This window comes from Ovis canadensis, chromosome 10 (genome assembly GCF_042477335.2).
Source record: "Ovis canadensis isolate MfBH-ARS-UI-01 breed Bighorn chromosome 10, ARS-UI_OviCan_v2, whole genome shotgun sequence".
In the NCBI taxonomy this organism is placed as follows: Eukaryota; Metazoa; Chordata; class Mammalia; order Artiodactyla; family Bovidae; genus Ovis; species Ovis canadensis.
In genome coordinates this window covers 14,247,293-14,269,585 of record NC_091254.1, presented here as the reverse complement: position 1 = coordinate 14,269,585, position 22,293 = coordinate 14,247,293, and positions in this window count along the sequence as shown.

Below are 22,293 nucleotides of genomic sequence, written 5' to 3'. Positions count from 1 at the left end.
GCCCCCTTGGGCACTCTCCACAGGAAAGGCGAGAGGAACCCCAGGGTCTTGGCAACACTCCAAGAGTCCCCGAGATATCTCAGTCCATTCCAGAGGAACCTGTTTTCCCTGCACTGACTCGACTTTCATGCCGAGGATCGACTCACACCATGGTGGCAGGTGTGACGGCCCTGTGGGAAACCCTCGTGGGAACACCTTATGGGAAACCCTCGATTCAAAGCCACAGATCCCTTGATCCACGAGACGGGAAGCGTGACACTGCTGCTACAGCTAGGGAGAAAAGCCCACGTGTATGCCCCCACTTTAGACGAGGACTGACTTCCCTGGGGAGACTCCAGAAGTACCCCAAGATCCATGTCAGCACTGGAGAGGAATCCTCAAGTTCCGGCCCCAACTCCACACAAGGACTTACGCCCCGGCATCGACGGGAGTGGAATCCCGAGAGGCCCCCTAGCAACTCTCATGGGGACTGGCCTTTCCTGAGGCCACCAGAGAGGGTCCCTGACGTCCCCGTCATAAGTCGACAGCACCTGCCACAACTCGAGAAAATCCAGGAAGTTCTCCCCTCCAGGCGAGATCAGGCCCATTTCCGCTGAGGCGTCTCGAGGCTAAGCACACCTAACCTCTGGAACTTCCAAACAGTCCTTCACATCCTTGTTGCAACTCAAGAAGTTCCCCGACATACCCTTCTCCACTCGAGAGGAAGCACGAGGGTACCGCCCACATCCAGAAGAGCCCCGTTTCCACCTCGTAGCTCGAAAGGAGGGATCCTTTCCCTGCTTGGTCGGGAAAGAATTCCCGGCGTTCCCTGCACATCTCAAGAGGAGGCGCTCTCCACAGAAAAGGCGAGAGGAAGCCCAGGGTCGTGCCACCATTCCAAGAGTCCCCCAGATGTCTCAGTCCATTCCAGAGGAACCTGTTTTCCCTGCACTGCCTCGACTTTCATGCCGATGATCGACTCACACCACGGTGGCACGTGGGACAGGCCTGTGGGAAAGCCTCCTGGGAAAGCCTCGAGGGAAAGCCACAGATCCCTTGATCCACGTGACGGGAAGCCTGACACTGCTGCTACAGCTCGGGAGGAAAGCCCACGTGTATGCCCCCACTCGAGACGAGGACTGACTTCCCTGGGGAGACTCCAGAAGTACCCCAAGATCCATGTCAGCCCTGGAGAGGAATCCTCAGGTTCTGGCCCCGACTGCCAACAATGTCTTTGGCCCCGGCATCAACGGGACAGGAATCCCAAGAGGCCCCCTAGCAACTCGCATGGGGACTGGCCTTTCCTGAGGCCACCAGAGCGGATCCCTAAGGTCCCCATCATAAGTCGAGAGCACCTGCCGCAACTCGAGAAAATCCAGGAGGTTCTCCCCTCCAGGCAAGATGAGGCCCATTTCTGCTGAGGCGTCTCGAGGCTAAGCACACCTAACCTTTGGAACTTCCAAAGGGTCCTTCACACCCTTGCTGCAACTCAAGAAGTTCCCCGACATTCCCGTCTCCACTAGAGAGGAAGCACGTGGGTCCCGCCCACATCCAGAGGAGCCCTGTGGGCGCCTCGTAGCTCGTGCAGAGGGATCCTTTCCCTGCTTGTTCAGGAAAGAATTCCCGGTGTTCCCGTCGCATCTCAAGAGGAGGTGCTCTCCACAGGAAAGGCGAGAGGAACTCCAGGGTAGTGCCACCATTCCAAGCGTCTCCCAGATGTCCCAGTCCATTCCAGAGTGCCGGGATCCAGCCCTGGTGGATTCAGGGAATTCAAAGGGTGGACGGCGTTGGCATGGAAAGAGTCGTTTATTTATTAATATAAGATTTGATTAAGAAACTATAGTGTAGTAAGAAGATTAAGTGGAGGAAGAGGGCTGAATAGCTTGGTTTACACGGAAGGCCAATAAATTTCCAGACAAGGAATTTGAACCACCTACGTTGGGCCACCGGCGCCAGCTTGAAAATCTCAGGGTGCCTCGCCTTAAGCTCCCTTTCGTGTGGGTCTTAACAGCCAGGGCAAGTAAGTAGACCTGGCGAGCCTCCGCGCCCCAGGTGGAGATTCAGCCTGAAGTTAAAGTAAAGAGCAGAGATAGGGAAAGGGAGAGAAGAAGAGAGAGAGAGACACGGGGGGAGCCAGAGTCCCAAGAAACCAGGCCGAGAGACTAGTTCGAGAAACTGGTCCGAGAAGCTGGCCCCCTCCTTTATTGTTCAGAAGGCCTTTTATACTTTTGATAAAACACGAAGATCAATGGGTAACCCAAAATTATGTAGCGTTTGCAGCTCAGACTCTTTCTATACATCATTTTGTATACAATAGGTCTCAGGTGATTTACATTATCTTCTGGCCAAGAGGCTTGTTAACACTTTTTGGCTCTCTTCCTTAATGAATGTTAGTTTTGTTTCCCCTGAAGTGGTTTTCTTTAATCTACATCTTCTTAAAGCATTACAGTTACATCTCTATAGAACAAAGGTGCAGTGGGTTATAACAAAGAAGGTACTGAACTCAAAGATCTAATGTTGCTAATACAAGGTCTACTACTTGTTTTTCTATATACCAACTATATCTAAAAATATAGGATATGAAAATTTGGCAGCAAGCATTGACTCAACAAATGAAACCTTTAATCAGTCCTATTCTAAAGATTTTGACTCCTCGGAAGCCCCTTCATTCCTAGGATGTTTTAAGCTTCCTGTGCCTCCTGCGGTCAGGAGGCCTCAAACAATTACACGCGCAGCTGTATGAGTCCTGCAGGCAGGCTAGAAAGCTATCAGAGGGTCTTTTGGATTGAAACACTCTTTCAAATGCAGAAGACTAAAGCCTTGACTTTTTCCAGAAAATGTCAGAAGAGTAGAAAAGCAGAGCACAAAAACCGGCAGATTTTTGTTGGGGTACATGCATAGGAATTTCCAGAGGGGTCCCTGAAGTCTGAGCACGCCTTGCGTATGTCAGCTTCCTTCCTCATGAACTTGTCACGGACAAGATTCCTCACACTGGCTCCCGGCACCAGAGGAACCTGTTTTCCCTGCACTGCCTCGACTTTCACGCTGAGGATCGACTCACACCATGGTGGCACGTGGGAGAGCCCTGTGGGAAAGACTCGTGGGAAAGCCATAGATCCCTTGATACACGCGATGAGAAGCGTGATACTGCTACTACAGCTAGGGTGGAAAGCGCTCGTGCATGCCCCCACTAGAGACGAGGACTTGCTCCCATGGGGAGACTCCAGAAGTACCCCAAGATCCATGTCAACACTGGAGAGGAATCCTCAGGTTCCAGCCCCGACTCCACACAATGACTTAGGCCCCGGCATCGACGGGAGAGGAATCCCGAGAGGCACCCTAGCAACTCGCATGGGGACTGGCCTTTCCTGAGGCCACCAGAGCGGGTCCGTGAGGTCCCCGTCTAAGTCGAGAGCACCTGCCGCAACTCGAGAAAATCAAGGAGGTTCTCCCCTCCAGGCGAGATGAGGCCCATTTCAGCTGAGGCGTCTCGAGGCTAATCTAACCTAACCTCTGGAACTTCCAACGGGTCCTTCACACCCTTGCTGCAACTCAAGAAGTCCCCTGACACACCCGTCTCCAATCGAGAGGAAGCACGAGGGTGCCGCCCACATCCAGAGGAGCCCCGTTTCCGCCACGTAGCTCGAGATGAGGGATCCTTTCCCTGCTTCCTCGGGAAAGAATTCCCGGCCTTACAGTCGCTTCTGAAGCGGAAGCGCTCTCCACAGGAAAGGCGAGAGGAAATCTAGGGTCGCTCCACCATTCCAGGAGACCCCAGATGTCTCAGTCCATTCCAGAGGAAACTGTTTTCCCTTCACTGCCCCGACTTTCACGGCGAGGATCGACTCACACCACGGGGGCACGTGAGAGAGCCCTGTGGGAAAGACTCGTGGGAATGCCTCTAGGGAAAGCCTCGAGGGAAAGGCACAGAACCTTTGATCCAGGCGTCGGGAAGCGTGACACTGCTGCTACAGCTCCGGAGGAAAGCGCTTGTGCATGCCCCCAACTGGAGACAGGACTGACTCCCCTCAGGAGACTCCAGAAGTACCCCAAGATCCATGTCAGCCCTTGAGAGGAATCCTCAGGTTCTGGCCCCGACTCCACCCAAGGTCTTAGGGCCAGGCATCGATGAGATAAGAATCCGGAGAGGCCCCCTATCAACTTGAAAGGGGACTGGCCTTTCATGAGGCCACAGGAGCGGGTCCCTGAGGTCCCCGTTATAAGTTGAGAGCACCTGCAGCTACTCAAGAAAATCCAGGAGGTTCTCCCCTCCAGGCGAGATGAGGCCCATTTCCAATGAGGTGTCTCAAGGCTAAACACACCTAAACTCTGGGACTTCTGAAGGGTCCTTCACACCCTTGCTGCAACTCAAGAAGTTCCCCCACATACCCGTCTCCCCTTGAGAGGAAGCACGAGGCTCATGCGCACATCCAGAGGAGCCCCATTTCCGCCTCGTAGCTCAAGATGAGGGATCCTTTCCCTGCTTTTTCGGGAAAGAATTCCCGGCGTTCCCGTCCCATCTCAAGAGGAGGCGCTCTCCACAGGAAAGGCGAGAGGAACTCCAGGGTGGTGCCACCATTCCAAGAGTCCCCCAGATGTCTCAGTCCATTCCAGAGGAAGCTGTTTTCCCTGCACTGCCTCGACTTTCACTCCGAGGATCGACTCACACCACGGAGGCACCTGGGATAGTCCTGTGGGAAAGCCTCGTGGGAAAGCCTGGAGGGAAAGCCACAGATCCCTTGATCCACGCGCCGTGAATCGTGACACTGCTGCTACAGCTCGGGAGGAAAGCTCACATGCATGCCCCCACTCGGGACGAGGACTGACTCAACTGGGGAGACTCCAGAAGTACCCCAAGATCCATGTCAGCACTGGAGAGGAATCTTCAGGTGCTGACCCCGACTCCATACAAGGTCTTAGGCCCCGGCATCGACGGGAGAGGAATCCCGAGATGTCCCCTGGCAACTCTCTTGGGGACTCGCCTTTTCTGAGGCCACCAGAGCGGGTCCCTGAAGTCTCGGTCTTAAGTGGAGAGCACCTGTTGCAACTCGAGAAAATCAAGGAGGTTCTCCCCTCCAGGCGAGATGAAGCCCATTTCCGCTGAGGCATCTCAAGGCTAATAACACCTAACTTCTGGAAATTCCAAAGGGGCCTGTACACCTTTGCTGCAACTCAATAAGTTGCCGACATACCCGTCTCCACTCAAGAGGAATCATGATGGTCCCGCCCACATCAAGCGGAGGCCCGTTTCCGCCTCATAGCTCGAGATGAGGGATCCTTTCCCTGCTTCATCGGGAACGAATTCCCGGCGTTCCAGTGGCATCTCAAGAGGAGGCGATCTCCACAGGAAAGGCGAGAGGAACTCCAGGGTCACGCCACCATTCGAAGAGTCCCCCAGATGTCTTAGTCCATTCCAGAGGAACCTGTTTTTCCTGCACTGCCTCGACTTTCACGCCGAGGATCGACTCACACCACGGTGGCACGTGGGACAGAGCTGTGGGAAAGCCTCGTGGGAAAGCCTCGTGGGAAAGCCTCGAGGGAAAGCCACAGATCCCATGATCCACACGACGGGAAGCGTGACACTGCTGCTACAACTAGGGAGGAAAGCCACTTGTATGCCCCCACTCGAGACAAGGACTGATTTCCCTGGGGAGACTCCAGAAGAACCCCAAGATCCATGTCAGCCCTGGAGAGGAATCCTCAGGTTCCGGTCCCGAATCGACAGAAGGTCTTAGGCCCCGGCATGGAAGTGAGAGGAATCCCGAGAGGCCCCCTAGCAACTCGCATGGGGACTGGCCTTTCCTAAGGCCACCCGAGCGGGTCCCTGAGGTCCCCTTTGTAAGTTGAGAGCACCTGCCGCAACTCAAGAACATCCTGGAAGTTCTCCCCTCCAGGCGAGATGAGGCCCATTTCTGCTGAGGCATCTCGAGTCAAATCACACCTAATCTCTGGAAAATCCAAAGGGTCCTTCACACACTTGCTGCAACTCAAGAAGTTCACCGACATACCCGTCTTCGCTCGAGAGGAAGTACGAGGGTCCTTCATACATCCAGAGTAGCCCCTTTTGGCCTCTAGCTCGAAATGAGGGATCCATTTCCTGCTTGATCGGGAAAGAATTCCAGGCATTCCATTCCCATCTCAAAGGATGCACTCTCCACAGGAAAGCCGAGAGGAACTCCAGGGTCGTGCCACCATTCCAAGACTCCCCAGATGTCTCAGTACATTCCAGAGGAACCTGTTTTCCCTGCACTGCCTCGACTTTCACTCCGAGGATCGACTCACACCACGGTGGCACATGTGACAGCCCTGAGGTAAAGCCTCGTGAGATAGCATTGAGGGAAAGCCACAGATCCCTTGATCCATGTGACATGAAGCGTGACACTGCTGCTACATTTCAGGAGGAAAGCACACGGGCATGCCCCCAATCGAGACGAGGACTGACTCCCATGGGGAGACTCCAGAAGTACCCCAAGATTCATTTCAGCACTGGAGAGGAATCCTCATTTTCCGGCCACCACTCCACACATGATCTTAGGGCCCGACATCGATGGGAGAGGAATCCCGAGAGGCCCCCTAGCAACTCGCCTGGGGACTGGCCTTTCATGAGGCCAACAGAGCGGGTCCCTGAGATACCTGTCGTAAGTCGAGAGCACCTGCCCCAACTCGAGAAAATCCAGGAGGTTCTCCCCTCCGGGCGAGATGAGGTCCATTTCCACTGAGGCGTCTCGAGGCTAATCACACCTTAGCTCTGGAACTTCCACTGGGTCCTTCACACCCATGCTGCAACTGAAGAAGTATCCCGATATACCCGTCTCCACTCGAGAGGAAGCACGAGGGTCCCGACCACATTCAGAGGAGCCCCGTTTCCGCCTCGTAGCTGGAGATGACGGATCCTTTCCCTGCTTGGTCTGGAAAGAATTCCAGGCGTTCCCGTCGCATCTCAAGAGGAGGCGCTCTCCACAGGAAAGCCGAAAGGAACTCCAGGGACATGTTACCATTCCAAGAGTCCCCCAGATGTCTCAGTCCATTCCAGAGGAAGCTGTTTTCCCTGCACTTCCTCGACTTTAACTCCGAGGATCGACTCACAACAGTGTGGCACATGGGACAGCCCTGTGGGAAAGCCTCGTGGGAAAGCCTCGAGGGAAAGCCACAGATCCGTTTATCCACGTGATGGGAAGTGTGACACTGCTGCTACAGCACGTGAGGAAATCGCACGTGCATGACCCCACTCGAGACGAGGACTGACTCCCCTCGGGAGACTCCAGAAGTACCCCAAGATCCATGTCATCCCTGGAGAGGAATCCTCAGGTTCCGGCCCCTACTCCACTCAAGGTCTTAGACCCCGGCATCGACGGGAGAGGAATCCCCAGAGGCCCCCTAGCTACTCGCATGGGGACTGGCCTTTCCTGAGGCCACCATATCGGGTCCCTGAAGTCCCCGTCGTAAGTTGAGAGCGCCTGCCCCAACTCGAGAAATCCAGGAGGTTCTCCCCTCTAGGCGAGACGAGGCCCTGCCGGGGTCCAGCCCCGGTGGATCCAGGGAATTGGAAGGGTGGACGGCGTTGGCGTGGAAAGACTTGTTTATTGATTGATATAAGATTTGATTAAGAAACTGTAGTGTAGTACGAAGATTAAGTGGAGGAAGAGGGCTGAATAGCTTGGTTTACACGGAAGGCCAATAAAATTCCAAACAAGGAATTTGCACCATCTACGTTGGGCCACAGGCGCCCGCTTGAATATTTAAGGGTGCCTCACCTTAGGCTCCCTTTCGCGTGGGTCTTAACAGCCAGGGCAAGTTAGTAGACCTGGCGAGCCTCCGCGCCCCAGGTGGAGATTCAGCCTGAAGTTAAAGTAAAGGGCAGAGAGAGGGAAAGGGAGAGAAGAAAAAAGAGAGAGAAAGACATGGGGGGAGCCAGAGCCCCAAGCAACCAGGCCGAGAGACTAGTTCGAGAAACTGGTCCCAGAAGCTGGCCCCCTCCTTTATTGTTCAGAAGGCTTTTTATACTTTTGATAAAACATGGAGATCAATGGGTAACACAAAATTATGTACCGTTCGCAACCCAGATTGTTTCTGTATATCATTTTGTATGCAAAAGGTCTCAGGTGATTTACATTATCTTCTGGCCAAGAGGCTTGTTAACACTTTTTGGCTCTCTTCCTTAATGAATGTTAATTTTGTTTCCCCTGAAGTGGTTTTCTTTAATCTGCATCTCCTTAAAGCATTAAAGTTACATCTCTATAGAACAAAGGTGCAGTGGGATATAACAAAGAAGGTACTTAACTCAAAGATCTAATGTTGCTAATACAAGGTCTACTACTTGCATTTCTATATACCAACTATATCTAAAAATAAAGGATGTGAAAATTTGGCAGCAAGCATTGATTCAACAAATGAAACTTCTAATCAGTCCTATTTTAATGGGCCAAAGAACTAAATAGACATTTCTCCAAAGAAGACATACGGATGGCTAACAAACACATGAAAAGATGCTCAACATCACTCATTATTAGAGAAATGCAAATCAAAACCACAATGAGGTACCACTTCACACCAGTCAGAATGGCTGCGATCCAAAAATCTGCAAGCAATAAATGCTGGAGGGGGTGTGGAGAAAAGGGAACCCTCCTACACTGTTGGTGGGAATGCAAACTAGTACAGCCACTATGGAGAACAGTGTGGAGATTCCTTAAAAAATTGCAAATAGAACTACCTTATGACCCAGCAATCCCACTTCTGGGCATACACACCGAGGAAACCAGAATTGAAAGAGACACATGTACCCCAATGTTCATCGCAGCACTGTTTATAATAGCCAGGACATGGAAACAACCTAGATGTCCATCAGCAGATGAATGGATAAGAAAGCTGTGGTACATATACACAATGGAGTATTACTCAGCCGTTAAAAAGAATTCATTTGAATCAGTTCTGATGAGATGGATGAAACTGGAGCCAATTATACAGAGTGAAGTAAGCCAGAAAGAAAAACACCAATACAGTATACTAACACATATATATGGAATTTAGGAAGATGGCAATGATGACCCTGTATGCAAGACAGGGAAAGAGACACAGATGTGTATAATGGACTTTTGGACTCAGAGGGAGAGGGAGAGGGTGGGATGATTTGGGAGAATGACATTCTAACATGTATACTATCATGTGAATTGAATCGCCAGTCTATGTCTGACGCAGGATGCAACATGCTTGGGGCTGGTGCATGGGGATGACCCAGAAAGATGTTCTGGGGAGGGAGGTGGGAGGGGGGTTCATGTTTGGGAATGCATGTAAGAATTAAAGATTTTAAAATTTAAAAAATAAAAAACTAAAAATTAAAAAAAAAAAAAAAAAAAGATTTTTGACTCCTCCGAAGCTCCTAAATTCCTAGGATGTTTTAAGCTTCCTGTGCCTCCTGCGGTCAGGAGGCCTCAAACAATCACATGCGCAGCTGTATGAGTCCTGCAGGCAGGCTAGAAAGCCATCAGAGGGTTTTTTGGATTGAAACACTCTTAAAAATGCAGAAGACTAAAGCCCTGAATTAACTTTCTCCAAAAAATGTCAGAAGAGTGGAAAAGCAGAGCACAAAAGCCAGCAGATTTTTGTTGGGGTACATGCTTAGGAATTTCCAGAGGGGTCCCTGAAGCCTGAGCACACCTGTGTATGTCAGCTTCCTTCCTCATGACCTTGTCACGGGCGGGATTCCTCACACTGGCTCCTGGCAAGGCCCATTTCCACTCAGGCACCTCGAGGATAATTACACAGAACCTCTGTAACTTCGAAAGGGTCCTTCACTCCCTTGCTGCAACTCAAGAAGTTCTCCGACATACCCGTCTCCACTCGAGAGGAAGTAAGAGGGTCCCGCCCACATCCAGAGGAGCCCCGTTTCCGCCTGGTAGATCGAGATGAGGGATCCTTTCCCTGCTTGGTCGGGAAAGATTTCCCGGCATTCCCATCGCATCTCAAGAGGAGGCGCTCTCCACAGGAAAGGCGAGGGGAACTCCAGGGTGGTGCCACCATTGCAAGAGTCCCCCAGATGTCTCTGTCCATTCCAGAGGAACCCGTTTTCCCTGCATTGCCTGGACTTTAACTCCGAGGATCGACTCACAACAGTGTGGCGCATGGGACAGCCTGGTGGGAAAGCCTCGTGGGTAATCCTCGAGGGAAAGCCACAGATCCCATGATCGACGCGATGGGAAGCCTGACACTGCTGCTACAGCTCGGGAAGAAGGCGCACGTTCATGTCCCCTCTCGAGACGAGGACTGACTTCCTTGGGGAGACTGCAGAAGTACCCCAAGTTCCATGTCAGCACTGGAGAGGAATCCTCAGGTTCAGGCCCCAACTCCACACAATCTCTTAGGCCCCGGCATCAATGGGAGAGGAATCCCGAGAGGCCCCCGAGCAACTCGAAAGGGGATTGGCCAGTCCTGAGGCCACAAGATCGGGTCCCTTAGGTCACCGTCTTAAGACGAGAACACCTGCCGCAACTCGAGAAAATCCAGGAGGTTCTGCCCTCCAGGCTAGGTGAGGCCTATTTCCGCTAGGGGTCTCGAGGTTAATCATATCTAACCTCTGGAATTTCCAAAGCGTCCTTCACACCTTTGCTGCAACTCAAGACGTTCCCCGACATACCCGTCTCCACTCGAGAGCAAGCATGATGGTTCCGCCCACATCCAGAGGAGCCCCGTTTCCACCTCGTAGCTCGATGAGGGATCCTTTCATGCTCTGTCGGGAAACAATTCCCGGCGTTCCCGTCGCATCTCCAGAGGAGGCGCTCTCCACAGGTAAGGCGAGAGGAACTCCAGGGTCGAGCCACCTTTTCCAGAGTCCCCCAGATGTACCAGTCCATTCCAGAGGAAACTGTTTTCCCTGCACAGCCTCGACTTTCACGCCGACGATCGACTCACACCACGGTGGGACGTGGGACAGCCCTGTGGGAAAGACTCGTGGGAAAGCCACAGATCCAATGATGGACGCGACGGCAAGCCTGACACTGCTGCTACAGCTCGGAAGGAAAGCGCACGTGAATGCCCCCACTGGAGACTAGGACTGACTCCCCTGGGGAGACTCCAGAAGTACCCCAAGATCCATGTCAGCACTGGAGAGGAATCCTCAGGTTCCGGCCCCGACTCCACACAAGGTCTTAGGCCCCGGCATCGACGGGAGAGGAATACCGAGAGGCCCCCGAGGAACTCGCATGGGGACTGACCTTTCCTGAGGCCACCAGAGCGGGTCCCCGAGGTCCCCGTCGTAAGTCGAGAGCACCTGCCGCAACTCGAGAAAATCCAGGAGGTGTTGCCCTCCAGGCGAGATGAGGCCCATTTCCGCTGATTAAGGCTAATCACACCTTTCATTCTCAAGGCTAATCACATCTAACCTCTGGAACTTCCAAAAGGTCCTTCACACCCTTGCTGCAACTCAAGAAGTTCCCCGACATCCCCGTCTCCACTCTAGAGGAAGCACGAGGGTCCTGCCCACATCCAGAGGAGCCCCGTTTCCGCCTCGTAACTTGAGATGAGGGATCGTTTCGCTGCTTGGGCGGGAAAGAATTCTGGGCATTCCCATCCCATCTCAAGAGGAGGCGCTCTCCACCGGAAAGGCGAGAGGAACTCCAGCGTCGTGCCACCATTCCCAGAGTCCCCCAGAGGACTGAGTCCATTCCAGAGGAACCTGTTTACCCTACACTACCTCGACTTTCCCGCCGAGGATCGACTCACACCTCGGTGATACGTGGGAGAGCCCTGTGGGAATGCCTCGTGGGAAAGCCTCGTGGGAAAGCCTCGAGGGAAAGCCACAGATACCTTGATCGACGCGACTGGAAACGTGACACTGCTGCTACAGCTCGGGAGGAAAGCACACGTGAATGTCTCCTCTGGAGACAATGACTGAATCCCCTGGGGAGAGTCCAATAGTACCCCAAGATCCATATCATCTCTGGAGAGGAATCCTCAGGTTTCGGCCCCAAATCCACACAAGGTCTTGAGTGCCGGCATCGATGGTAGAGGAATCCCGAGAGGGCCCCGAGCAACTCACATACGGACTGGCCTTTCGGGAGGCGACCAGAGAGGGTCCCTGAGGTCCCCGTCATAAGTCCAGAGCAGCTGCCACAACTGGAGAAAATCCAGGAGGTTTTGCCCTTCAGGCGAGAGGAGTCCCATTTCCAATGAGGCTTCTCGAAGCTAATCACACCTAACCTCTGGAACTTCAAAAAGGTCCTTCACACCCTTGCTGCAACTCAAGAAGTTGCCTGACATACCCGATTCCACTCTAGAGGAAGCACGAGGGTCCGGGTCACATCCAGAGGAGTCCCGTTTACGCCTCGTAGCTCGAGATGAGGGACATTCCGCTGCTTTGTCGGGAAAGAATTCCCGGCGTTCCCCTCTCACCTCAAGAGGAGGCACTCTCCAAAGGAAAGGCAAGAGGAACTCCAGGGTCGTGCCACCATTCCCAGAGTCCCCCAGATGTCTCAGGCCATTCCAGAGGAACCTGTTTTCCCTGCACTGCCTCGACTTTCACGCCGAGGATCGACTCACACCACGGTGGCACGTGGGATAGCCTTGTGGAAAAGCCTCGTGGGAAAGCCTAGTGGGAAATCCTCGAGGGAAAGCCACAGATCCCATGATTGACGCGACGGGAAGCGTGACACTTCTGCTACAGCTCCAGAGGAAAGCGCACGTGCAGGCCCCCTCTCGAGATGAGGACTCACTCCCCTGGGGAGACTTCAGAAGTACCCCAAGATCCATGTCAGCACTGGAGAGGAATCCTCAGGTTCCGGCCCCTACTCCACACAAGGTCTTAGGCCCCGGCATCGAAGGGAGAAGAATCCCGAGAGGCCCCTGAGCAATTCGAATGGGGACTGGCCAGTCCTGAGGCCACCAGAGCGGGTCCCTGAGGTCCCCGTCGTAAGTCGAGAGCACCTGCCGCAACTCGAGAAAATCCAGGAGGTTTGGCCCTGCAGGCGTGCTGAGGCCCATTTCCGATGAGGCTTCTCGAGGCTAATCACACCTAACCTCTGGAACTTCTAAAAGGTCTTTCACACCCTTGCTGCAACTCAAGAGGTTCCCCAACATACCCGTCTCCACTCGAGAGGAAGCACGATGGTCCAGCCCACTTCCAGAGGAGCCCCGTTTCACCTCGTAGCTTGAGATGAGGGATCCTTTCGCTGCTTGTTCGGGAAAGAATTCTGGGAGTTCGCCTTGCATCTCAAGAGAAGGCGCTCTTCACAGGAAAGGGGAGAGGAACTCCAGGATCGTGCCACCATTCCGAGAGTCCCGCAGATGTGTCAATCCATTCCACAGGAACCTCTTTTCACTGCACTGCCTCGACTTTCACGCCGAGGATCAACTCACAGCACGGTGGCACCTGGGACAGCCCTGTGGGAAAGCCTCATGGGAAAGCCTCGAGGGAAAGTCACAGATCCCTTGATCCACCTGACGGGAAGAGTGCATTGCTGCTACTGCTCGGGAGGAAAGCGCACGTGCATGACCCCATTGGAGACGAGGACTTACTTCCCTGGGGAGACTCCAGAAGTACCCCAAGATCCATGTCAGCACTGGAGAGGAAACCTCAGGTTCCGGACCCGACTCCACACAATGTCTTAGGCCCCGGCATCGACGAAAGAGGAATCCAGAGAGGTCCCCGAGCAACTCGAACGGGGACTGGCCAGTCCTGAGGCCACCAGAGCGGGTCCCTGAGGTCCCCGTTGTTAGTCGTGAGCACCTGCTGCAACACGAGAAAAACCAGGAGGTTTTGATCCACTGGCGAGATGAGGCCCATTTTCGCTGAGGCTTCTCGAGGCTAATCACACCTAACCTCTGGAACTTCCAAAAGGTCCTTCACACCCTGCTGCAACTCAAAAAGTTCCCGGACATACCCGTTTCCACTCGAGAGAAAGCACAAGGGTCCCGCCCACATCCAGAGGAGCCCCGTTTCCGCCTGGTAGCTCGAGATGAGGGATCCTTTCGCTGCTTTGTTGAGAAAGAATTCTGGGCGTTCCCGTCGCATCTCAAGAGGAGGCGCTCTCCACAGGAAAGGCGAAAGGAACTCCAGCGTCGTTCCACCATTCCAAGAGTCCCCCAGATGTCTCAGTCCATTCCAATGGAAACTGTTTTCCCTGCACTGCCTCGACCTTCACACCGAGGACCGACACCCACCACGGTGGCACGTGGGACAGCCCTGTGGGAAATCCTCGAGCCAAAGCCACAGATCCGTTAATCTATGCGACGGAAAGCGAGACACTGCTGCTACCGCTCTGGAGGAAAGCGCACGTGCATGCCCCCATTCGAGACGAGGACTTACTCCCCTGGGGAGACTCCAGAAGTACCCCAAGATCCATGTGAGCACTGGAGAGGAATCCTCAGGTTCCGGCCCCGACTCCACACAAGGATTTAGGCCACGGCTTCGATGGGAGAGGAATCCAGAGAGTCCCCCCAGTTACGTGAATGGGGACTGGCCAGTCTTGAGGCCACCAGAGCGGGTCCCTGAGGTCCCCGTCGTAAGTCGAGAGCACCTGCCGCAACACGAGAAAAACAAGGAGCTTTTGATCCACTGGCGAGATGAGGCCCATTTCCGCTGAGGCTTCTCGAGGCTAATCACACCTAACCTCTGGAACTTCCAAAAGGTCCTTCACACCCTTGCTGCAACTCAAGAAGTTCCCGGGCATACCCGTTTCCACTCGAGAGGAAGCACAAGGGTCCCGCCCACATCCAGAGGAGCCCCGCTTCCGCCTGGTAGCTCGAGAAGACGGATCCTTTCGCTGCTTTGTTGGGAAAGAATTCTGGGCGTTCCCGTCGCATCTCAAGAGGAGGTGCTCTCCACAGGAAAGGCGAGAGGAACTCCAGCCTCGTGCCACCATTCCAAGAGACCCCCAGATGTCTCAGTCCATTCCAATGGAACCTGTTTTGCTTGCACTGCCTCGACATTCTCGCCGAGGATCAACTCTCACCACGGTGGCACGTGGGACTGCCCTGTGGGAAAGCCTTGTGGGAAAGCCTCGTGGGAAAGCCTTGAGGGAAAGCCACAGATCCCTTGTTCAACGCTCCGGGAAGCGTGACAATGCTGCTACCGCTCTGGAGGAAAGCGCACGTGCATGCCCACATTCGAGACGAGGACTTACTCCCCTGGGGAGACTCCAGAAGTACCCCAAGATCCATGTCAGCACTGGAGAGGAATCCTCAGGTGCCGGCCCCTACTCCACACAAGGTCTTAGGCCCCGGCATCAAAGGGAGAGGATTCCGAGAGGCCCCCGAGCAACTCACATGGGGACTGGCCTTTCCTGAGGCAACCAGAGCGGGTCCCTGATATCCCCATCGTAAGTCGAGAGCACCTGAAACAACTCAAGAAAATCCAGGAGGTTTTGCCTTTCAGGCGAGATGAGGCACATTTCCCCTGAGGCTTCGCGAGGCTAATCACACCTAACCTCTGGAAATTCCAAAAGGTCCTTCACACCCTTGCTGCAACTCAAGAAGGTCCCCGCCATACCCGTCTCCACTCGAGAGGAAGCACGAGGGTCCCGCGCACATCCAGAGGAGCCCCGTTTCCGCCTCGTAGCTCGAGATGAGGGATCCTATCGCTGCTTGGTCAGGAAAGAATTCTGGGCGTTCCCGTCCCATCTCAAGAGGAGGCGCTCTCCACAGGAAAGGCCAGAGGAACTCCAGATCATGCCACCATTCCCAGAGTCCCCTGGATTTCTCAGTCCATTCCAGAGGAACCTGTTTTCCCTGCACTGCCCCGCCTTTCCCGCCGAGGATCGACTCCCACCACGGTGACACGAGGGACAGCCCTGTGGGAAAGCCTTGTGGGAAAGCCTCGAGGGAAATCCTAGAGGGAAAGCCACAGATCCCATGATCGACGCGCAGGGAAGCGTGACACTGCTGCTACAGTTTGGGAGGAAATGGCACATGCATGCCCCCTCTCGAGACGAAGACGGACTCCCCTGGGGAGACTCCAGAATTACCCCAAGACCCATGTCAGCACTGGAGAGGAATCCTCAGTTTCAGGCCCCGACTCTACACAAGGTCTTAGTCCCCGGCATCGAAGGGAGAGGAATCCCGAGAGGCCCCCGAGCAACTCGCATGGGGACTGGCCTTTCCAGAGGCCACCAGAGCTGGTCCCTGAGGTCCCCGTCCGAAGTCGAGTGCACCTGGCGCAGCCAGAGAAAATCCAGGAGGTTTTGCCCTGCAGGCGAAATGACGCACATTTCCACTGACGCTTCGCGAGGATAATCACACATAACCTCTGGAACTTCCAAAAGGTTCTCCACACACTTGCTGCAACTCAAGAAGTTCCCCGACATACCCGTCTCCACTCGAGAGGAAGCACTAGGGTCCCACCCACTTCCAGAGGAGCCCCGTTTCCGCCTCGTAGCTCGAGATGAGGGCTCCTTTCCCAGCTTCATGGGGAAAGAATTCCCGGTGTTCCCGTCGCATCTCAAGAGGAGACGCTCTCCACAGGAAAGTCGAGAGGAACTCCAGCGTCGTGCCACCATTCCAAGACTCCCCCAGATGTCTCAGTCCATTCCAGAGGAACCTGTTTTCCTGCACTGCCTCGAACTTCACGCCGAGGATCGACTGACACCACGGTGGAACGTGGGACAGCCCTGTGGGAAAGCCTCGTGGGAAAGCCTCGTGGGTAATCCTCGAGGGAAAGCCACAGATCCCATGATCGACGCGATGGGAAGCCTGACACTGCTGCTAGAGCTCGGGAGGAAGGCGCACGTTCATGTCCCCTCTCGAGACGAGGACTGACTTCCTTGGGGAGACTGCAGAAGTACCCCAAGTTCCATGTCAGCACTGGAGAGGAATCCTCAGGTTCAGGCCCCAACTCCACACAATCTCTTAGGCCCCGGCATCAACGGGAGAGGAATCCCGAGAGGCCCCCCGAGCAACTCGAATCGGGATTGGCCAGTCCTGAGGCCACCAGAGCGGGTCCCTTAGGTCACCGGCTTAAGACGAGAACACCTGCCGCAACTCGAGAAAATCCAGGAGGTTCTGCCCTCCAGGCTAGGTGAGGCCTATTTCCGCTGAGGCATCTCGAGGCTAATCATATCTAACCTCTGGAATTTCTAAAGCGTCCTTCACACCTTTGCTGCAACTCAAGACGTTCCCCGACATACCCGTCTCCACTCGAGAGCAAGCATGATGGTTCCGCCCACATCCAGAGGAGCCCCGTTTCCACCTGGTAGATCGATGAGGGATCCTTTCGCTGCTCTGTCGGGAAACAATTTCCGGCGTTCCCGTCGCATCTCAAGAGGAGGCGCTCTCCCTAGGAAAGGCGAGAGGAAATCCAGGGTCGTGCCACCATTTCCAGAGTCCCACAGATGTATCAGTCCATTCCAGAGGAAACTGTTTTCCCTGCACAGCCTCGACTTTCACGCCGACGATCGACTCACACCACGGTGGTACGTGGGACAGCCCTAAGGGAAAGCCTCGTGGGAAAGCCACAGATCCCATGATCGACGCGATGGGAAGCCTGACACTGCTGCTACAGCTCGGGAGGAAAGCGCACTTGCATGAACCCTCTCGAAACGAGGACTGACTCCCCTGGGGGACTCCAGATGTACCCCAAGATCCATGTCAGCACTGGAGAGGAATCCTCAGGTTCCGGCCCGGAATCAACACAAGGTCTTAGGCCCAGGCCTTGACGGGAGAGGAATCCCGAGAGGCCCCTGAGCAACTCGAATGGGGACTGGCCAGTCCTGAGGCCAACAGAGCGGGTCCCTTAGGTCACGGTCGTAAAACGAGAGCACCTGCCGCAACTCGAGAAAATCCACGAGGTTTTGCCCTCCAGGCGAGATGTGGCCCATTTCCGCTGATTAAGGCTAATCACATCTTTCATTCTCAAGGCTAATCACATCTAACCTCTGGAACTTCCAAAAGGTCCTTCACACCATTGCTGCAACTCAAGAAGTTCCCCGACATCCCCGTCTCCACTCTAGAGGAAGCACGAGGGTCCTGCCCACATCCAGAGGAGCCCCGTTTCCGCCTCTTAACTTCAGATGAGGGATCGTTTCGCTGCTTGGTCGGGAAAGAATTCTGGGCATTCCCATCCCATCTCAAGAGGAGGCGCTCTCCACCGGAAAGGCGAGAGGAACTCCAGCGTCGTGCCACCATTCCCAGAGTCCCCCAAGGACTCAGTCCATTCCAGAGGAACCTGTTTACCCTACACGACCTCGACTTTCCCGCCGAGGATCGACTCACACCTCGGTGATACGTGGGAGAGCCCTGTGGGAATGTCTCGTGGGAAAGCCTCGTGGGAAAGCCTCGAGGGAAAGCCACAGATACCATGATCGACGAGACTGGAAACGTGACACTGCTGCTACAGCTCGGGAGGAAAGCACACGTGAATTCCCCTTCTGGAGACAATGACTGAAACCCCTGGGGAGACTCCAGAAGTACCCCAAGATCCATATCAGCTCTGGAGAGGAATCCTCAGGTTTCCTGCCCCAAATCCACACAAGGTCTTGAGTGCCGGCATCAATGGTAGAGTAATCCCGAGAGGGCCCCGAGCAACTCGCATTGGGACTGGCCTTTCCTGAGGCCACCAGAGAGGGTCCCTGAAGTCCCCGTCCGAAGTCGAGAGCAGCTGCCACAACTGGAGAAAATCCAGGACGTTTTGCCCTCCAGGCGAGAGGAGGCCCATTTCTGCTGAGGCTTCTCGAGGCTAATCACACCTAACCTCTGGAACTTCCAAAAGGTCCTTCACACCCTTTCTGCAACTCAAGAAGTTCCCCGACGTCCCTGTCTCCACTCTAGAGGAAGCACGAGGGTCCCGCCCACATCCAGAGGAGCCCCGTTTCCACCTCGTAGCTCGAGATGAGGGATCCTTTCCCTGCTTGGTCACGAAAGAATTCTGTGTGTTCCTGTCGAATCTCAACAGGAGGCGCTCTCCACAGGAAAGGCGAGAGGAACTCCAGGGTCGTGCCACCATTCCAAGAGTCCCCCAGATGTCTCAGTCCATTCCCGAGGAACCTGTTTTCCCTGCACTGCCTCGACTTTCACGCAGAGGATCGACTCTCACCACGGAGGCACGTGGGACAGCCCTGTGGGAAAGCCTCGTGGGACAGCCTGTGGGAAAGCCTCGTGGAAAATCCTCGAGGGAAAGCCACAGATCCCATGATCGACGCGACGGGAAGCATGACACTCCTGCTACAGCTCCGGAGGAAAGCGCACGTGCATGCCCCCTTTCGAGACGAGGACTTACTCGCCTGGGGAGACTCCAGAAGTACCCCTAGATCCATGTCAGCACTGTAGAGGAATCCTCAGGTTCCGGCCCCGACTCCACACAAGGTCTTAGGCCCCGGCATCGAAGGGAGAGGAATCCCGAGAGCCCCCCGAGAACCTCGAAAGGGGACTCGCCTTTCCTGAGGCCACCAGAGCGGGTCCCTGAGGTCCCCGTCGTAAGTCGAGAGCACCTGCCGCAACTCGAGAAAGTCCAGGAGGTTTTGCCCTGCAGGCGAGATGAGGCCCATTTCCGCTGAGGCATCTCGAGGCTAATCACACCTCACCTTTGGAACTTCCAAAAGATCCTTCAAACCCTTGCTGCAACTCAAGAAGTACCCCGACATACCCATCTCCACTCGACAGGAAGCAGGAGGTTCCTGCCCACATCCAGGGGAGCCCCGTTTCCGCCTCCTAGCTCGAGATGAGGGATCCTTTCCCTGCTTGGTCGGGAAAGAATTCCCGGCTTTCCCATCGCATCTCAAGAGGTGCCGATCTCCACAGGAAAGGCGAGAGGAACTCCACGGTCCTACCACCATTCCCAGAGTCTCCGAGATGTCTCAGTCCATTCCAGAGGAACCTGTTTTCCCTGCAATGCCTCGAATTTCACGCCGAGGATCTACTCCCACCACCGTGGCACGTGGGACAGCCAGGTGGGAAAGCTTCATGGGAAAGCCTCGAGGGAAAGCCACAGATCCCTTGATCCAGGCGATGGGAAGTGTGACACTGCTGCTACAGCTCTGGAGGAAAGCGCATGTGCATGGCCCCATTCGAGATGAGGACTTACGCCCCTGGGGAGACTCCAGAAGTACCCCAAGATCCATGTCAGCACTGGAGAGGAATCCTCAGCTTCCGGACCTGACTCCACACAAGGTCTTAGGCCCCGGCATCGAAGGGAGAGGAACCCCAAGAGGCCCCCTAGCAACTCGCCTGGGGACTGGTCTTTCCTGAGGCCACCAGAGCGGGTCCCTGTGGTCCCGGTCGTAAGTCGAGAGCACCTGCCGCAACTCGAGAAAATCCAGGAGGTTTTGCCCTCCAGGCGAGATGAGGCCCATTTCCGCTGATCAAGGCTAATCACATCTTTCATTCTCAAGGCTAATCACATCTAACCTCTGGAACTTCCAAAAGGTCCTTCACACCCTTGCTGCAACTCAAGAAATTCCCCGACATCCCCGTCTCCACTCTTGAGGAAGCACGAGGGTCCTGCCCACATGCAGAGGAGCCCCGTTTCTGCCTCGTAACTTGAGATGAGGGATCGTTTCCCTGCTTGGTCGGGAAAGAATTCTGGGCATTCCCATCCCATCTCAAGAGGAGGCGCTCTCCACAGGAAAGGCGAGAGGAACTCCAGCGTCGTGCCACCATTCCCAGAGTCCCCCAGAGGACTCAGTCCATTCCAGAGGAACATGTTTACCCTAAACTACCTCGACTTTCCCACCGAGGATCGACTCACACCTCGGTGATACGTGGGAGAGCCCTGTGGGAATGCCTCGTGGGAAAGCCTCGTGGGAAAGCCTCGAGGGAAAGCCACAGTACCCATGATCGATGCGACAGGAAACGTGAGACTGCTGCTACAGATCGGGAGGAATGCACACGTGAATTCCCCCTCTGGAGACAATGACTGAATCCCCTGGGGAGACTCCAGAATACCCCAAGATCCATATCAGCACTGAAGAGGAATCCTCAGGTTCCGGCCCCAAATCCACACAAGGTCTTGAGTGCCGGCATCGACGGTAGAGGAATCCGGAGAGGCCCCCGAGCAACTCGCATGGGGACTGGCCTTTCCTGAGGCCACCAGAGCAGGTACATGAGGTCGCCATCGTAAGTTGAGAGCACCTGCCGCAACCCGAGAAAATCCAGGTGGTTTTGCCCTCCAGGCGAGATGAGGCCCATTTCCGCTGAGGCTTCTCGAGGCTAATCACACCTAACCTCTGGAACTTCTAAAAGGTCCTTCACACCCTTGCTGTAACTCAAGAAGTTCCCCGACATACCCGTCTCCACTCGAGATGAAGCACGATGGTCCCGCCCACGTCCAGAGGAGCCCCGTTTCCACCTCGTAGCTTGAGATGAGGGATCCTTTCGCTGCTTGTTCGGGAAAGAATTCTGGGAGTTCGCCTTGCATCTCAAGAGAAGGCGCTCTTCACAGGAAAGGGGAGAGGAACTCCAGGATCGTGCCACCATTCCGAGAGTCCCGCAGATGTGTCAATCCATTCCACAGGAACCTGTTTTCCCTGCACTGCCTCGACTTTCACGCCGAGGATCAACTCACACCACGGTGCCACCTGGGACAGCCCTGTGGGAAAACCTCGTGGGAAAGCCTCGAGGGAAAGCCACAGATCCCTTGATCCACGCGACGGGAAGAGTGCATTGCTGTTACCGCTCGGGAGGAAAGCACACGTGCATGACCCCATTGGAGACGAGGACTTACTCCCCTGGGGAGACTCCAGAAGTACCCCAAGATCCATGTCAGCACTGGAGAGGAATCCTCAGGTTCCGGCCTAGACTCCACACAATGTCTTAGGCCCCGGCATCGACGAGAGAGGAATCCCGAGAGGCCCCCGAGCAATTTAGAATGGGGACTGGCCAGTCCTGAGGCCACCAGAGCGGGTCTCTGTGGGGCCCGTCGTAAGTCGAGAGCACTTGCCGCAACTTGAGGAAATCCAGGAGGTTTTGCCCTCCAGGCGAGATGAGGCCCATTTCCGTTGAGGCTTCCCGAGGCTAATCACACCAAACCTCTGGAACTTCCAAAAGGTCCTTCACACCCTTGCTGTAACTCAAGAAGTTAACCAACATACCCGTCACCACTCTAGAGGAAGCACGAGGGTCCCGCCCACATCCAGGGGAGCCCTGTTTCCGCCTCGCAGCTCGAGATGAGGGATCCTTTCCCTGCTTCGTCGGGAAAGAATTCCCGGCGTTCCCGTCGCATCTAAAGAGGAGGCACTCTCCACAGGAAAGGCGCTAGGAACTCCAAGGTCTTCCCACCATTCCGAGAGTTCCCCAGATGTCTCAATCCATTCCAGAGGAACCTGTTTTCCCTGCACTGTCTCGACTTTCACGCCGAGGATCGACTTCCAGCACGGTGGCACGTGGACAGCCCTGTGG